The sequence below is a fragment of the Oryx dammah genome, unplaced genomic scaffold (assembly GCF_014754425.2).
Source record: "Oryx dammah isolate SB20612 unplaced genomic scaffold, SCBI_Odam_1.1 HiC_scaffold_15, whole genome shotgun sequence".
NCBI classification, from domain to species: domain Eukaryota; kingdom Metazoa; phylum Chordata; class Mammalia; order Artiodactyla; family Bovidae; genus Oryx; species Oryx dammah.
In genome coordinates this window covers 37,410,871-37,415,266 of record NW_024070199.1, presented here as the reverse complement: position 1 = coordinate 37,415,266, position 4,396 = coordinate 37,410,871, and positions in this window count along the sequence as shown.

The following is a 4,396-nucleotide window of genomic DNA, read 5'->3' as shown; positions in this document are numbered from 1 at the left end:
GTCTCCACATAAATAGGCCATGTTGCCAAGTTTCATGTAAAAGTGCTTTATTTCAAATTCCTTCCAGACTGTTTTCCCTTTTGATCCAGTGCTTAAGATATGTGTATGAGTGCTGGTTTGGGAAAATTGCAAGGGCTCTAGGGCAACTAAGCTGGTGGGCGACAACTACTGAGCCTGAGTGCCTTAAAGCCTATGATCTACATCAAGAGAAGCACAGGACTGAAAAGCCAGTCACTGAAATTACAGAGTAGCCCCTGCTCGCTGCAAATACAGATGTCCTGAGCTTCAGACCTAGTGCATTCAGACCTAGTGCAGCCAAAATTGTTTTAAAAAGTTCTCCTGGAGAAACCAGTGAGGTTTCTCTTCCCACAGGGGAAGCAGGACATGAAAAAGGATGAAACCAGTCTGGGTCTGATATCATGCAAATCATCGAGAGGGAAGCTACAGCCTGTTTTCACAGGGAACTTGGGATATAAGTTGTGCCTCAAACATACTTTAACCCAAGGCTAGGGAGCTGGGATTTCACTCTCCCGCTAGCGCCTCCCTCTCATCCTTCAACTAACACCCAGCTGGTGTCTCTAAGCCCTTGTATTAGATCCTCCAAAGGAAAATCAAAGGTGACACTAGAAGGAAAAGACACCAAAGCTCAGGAAAATGTAACCTCAAAAAATATGTAGATTTCTGCACCTATTCTGCCACATACAGCCTCATATCTGAAATCCTGTGAGTCTAAGAAACTCCATGGGTGTCTACACGTAAGCATTAAAAAAAAAAAAAAATCAGCTTTTAATCTCTATAGGAGTATAGTTGATTTACAGCATTGTATTAATATTAGTTGTATGAGAAATTAATTCCCTTATACATAGACATGTATCCATGCTTTCCTAGATTATTTTGCCATACAGGATATTACAGACTATTGAGCAGAATTCCTGTGCTGTACAGTAGGTCTTTGTTGATTATCTATTAAATAAAGTAGTATACATATATTAATCTCAAATTCTCAATTTATCCCTCTCTCACCTTTTCACAATTGTAACTATAATTATTGTTTTGATGGAGGGAAGTGTCTAGGCACTTTTTGGATGAGGGTCTGTGCTTGTGAGAGTGGAGTGGCCAGGGAAAGCAAGCCTGAGAGAGACTCATTTGAGATGATGCTAAATGTTGAGAAGGACCCGGCCATGCAAAAAGCAGGGAGATAAATATTCTAGATGTGGGAAGTAGCCCCTGCTAAGGACCAAGGTAACCAAGTTTAATAAATGGCTACCCTTCCACTGCCAATTTTCCTTCCATCCTTGGAATTTGGCCTACAGGTGAGCAATCATGACTTCATTCCATGCTTCAGTTGTGAGTTAGCAGCAATGAAGCATGTCAGCATTCCCAAGAAGGGAGAACCTGGGGCTATCACGAGGCTGAATATGCTCTGGACTCAGGGACGTGTCCACAAACTGGTTATCTCCAGGAGTGTCAGGTGCTGGGGAACCACCCATGTCTCTGACTATCTCCATGTACTTGTTCTCAGGAGTAGAAATGCCAAGGAACTGATAGAACAAAGAAACAAGTAATGGCTCTTGTTTCAGCTAGCCCCGTGTGAATTCCATGGCCCTTTGACCACACTACTCTCTGCCCAAAAACTATTTCCTCTTTTGCTTCCTCAAAGGTGGCTTGTGAATTACATCAGCACCTGACTTTGAAGCCTGGTGGCTGGAACTCAACTCTCAATCAGCTTGGACCCAGAGATGTAAAGCCTTGTCCTGAGTTTCTGTCATTTCTCTCCAACAAAATTCATAAAGCAAAGTCCCTAAAAAACATAAGGGTGATTGTAATTCTCTCAAGGCCTTTGAATCTCCAAGGTATATTTGGAGCATCAAAGAATGAACACATTTCCCTGCATCCAGGCTAGTCTCAGACCTCAGCCTCACTCAGCCAGGGGTTCCCTGAGGAAACATAAGACACTTATCTAAGTTACCAGAAGGCTGAGAAGAGAATGCTTCTCACTGTGAATGCAGGTGCATGTTATCCAGTCACCCAAAGGTCTGTGTTGTCTGAATGAGGAGCGGAAGTTCTGGTAATTCTGAGTTGGGAGTGAGTCAGTCACCACCTGCACTACTGCCTCCTGGGGGTCACTACAGCTGGGGTTTCCCCACTGTGCCTGGAACCCAGAAGAAACAGCCTGCAGTATTGCTTTCCTGCTGCTACAGGAAGGCAGGTCTGCTGATAAAATCAGAACCAGACTTGAGGGGCAACGGGAAAGGAACTTCCACCCTGGTGCCTGCAGATATCTGAGAGCTGCCCAGCAGTGGATTCAATTGAGTTTAGTCTCATCTTTCCCTTCTTGGAAGTCTCCTAGTCTGAGAACCAGAGTTCCTGGGTAACAAGTCTTCACTAACTTACCTGCAGCTTTAGAATGAGTCATATCACCCAGGGTTCAGTTCCTCACCTCTTGGGTGAGGGAGACTGGACTTGCTCCAGAACACTTGTTCCAGACTGAAGCTCAGTGCCAATCGGTGGACAAGAGGCTCAGAGGTGTGTGTTGCTGCAGATGCTGAGGCTGCCTCTGGTGGGCAGGGGCTGTAACTGTCTGGTGAGGTTCATGGGTCCTGGAATCAGAACTGGGAGTGGTAGACCACTTGGCATACAGCTGCTGTGCTACTGAGGACCTTAGAGGCCTTACCCTCTGGAACGTACCATTATTTGGCTTCTGTGGGATGAGATCAGGTACTTAAAAGTCAGAAGTTACCCATGGGGAAGTTTGTAGACTCCTCAGCAGAAACCCAAATTAGGCTGATGAATCATCTCTGCTAAAAAACTTGGGGAACTAGATATGCCAGGACTCTTAGACAAATTTTGTTGTATTTTAAATACCATTTAAAGTAGGTCATCTTTTGGATGACCTGCCATTTGCTATCCGGCTTGGGATGATACCCACAGTAAGAGTGGAATCAAAGGGCTCTGGGGGAGATGGTCCCTCTCCCTGTGACTCAGTAGGAGTGAGTACAGTGTGTCCCCTCCACATGTGGATTAGGAATCCCAGCAGGAAGGAAGTGATCTCCAAGGTTAACCGTAAGAGTCAGGTGGTACTTGCCCTCAGGTAGGTGCTATTCTTTCCCCAGTGTTTCTTCCTTCCCTCCTGGGTCCTTTGCAAGCTGCCCACCTCCTGGTTATTGGGTTCTGAATTCCTCCTCCCTTCTCTTGCAAATATCCATGCAGTCCCACTTGTGGCTTCCTCTCTACCCAGGCCCAATCCCTCACATGCAGATGACAATAAAAAAGGGAAAACCAAGGAGGGGTCTGCCCAGTTCATTCTTTCTAAATATGTCTGTATTCCTTCTGCTTCCAGACCTTGTCCTGAATCATTAACTTCTCCAGCTAGATGACTCAGCTTAGCAGGGTAATGGAAATGGGAGGGATGGTACAGTTGTCAGGTGTTGGGGAAGGTTTTCAGATGACAAGAGATGAGTTGGAGTAAGGAACATATTGTAATCCAACCACTCATTCATTGGGGACCTGCCTGAATCTTCTATCTTGGGCTCCTCAGGGTATCTCTAAGACAGAAATTTCAAAATGAACTTTCTATATACTTCTTACTACAAAACAGTTTCAATCATAACAAATATAGGAAAGAAGAATGTCATAAACCCTATATTTTATCATTTGGCATCAATAACTGCAAAACTAACCTCTTAGTCCCACAGGTTGTCATAGACTGGAGACTTTGCAATATCAAGGTGATGGCCAATTGAGTTCCCAGTGAAGATATTCTTTACTTGCATCTGTCTTTCTCTTCTAGCTATCTTCTCTCATGTGGTGGTTGAAGAGAAGGAGGAAGAGGGAGAATAGGAGAGAAAATAGGAAGAGGCTAATCCCATCATGTGGGACCACCATCAAAATCCCATGTCAACCTGGGTACATCCCAAAGGCTCTACTTCCCAATACCATCACATTGGGTGTCAAGGGTGGACACAATTCAATCCATAGCAGCTATGCAGATCTGTTTTTAAATCAAAACAGACACTCATTTTATTCTCTCTTTTACTTCTTATTCATTTTTCCTGAAGTATTTTAGGGTCGAGATGAACAATACACAAAATATACATAATGAGTATTTGGGGTAAAATAATGGGATGTTAAAAAAATGACCTTTGTTCCAAATAAAATCAACACAATATCCAATCCATGTGCAAATTTTCCTGATTCTCAAAAAATTAAATACCTTTCACAGTTTATTGAAAGAATGTAGTCATATTTTGCACTTGGTTGTTCTCCTTTAAGATGAAATAACTGTTCCTCTCACAATTTTAATGCCATTCATTTGTTCAGAAACTGGGAGTGAAAGGTTGTTGTTGAATTACGACACCGGGATTCTTGGCCCCCGGAGGAGAAGAATTCAATCTGG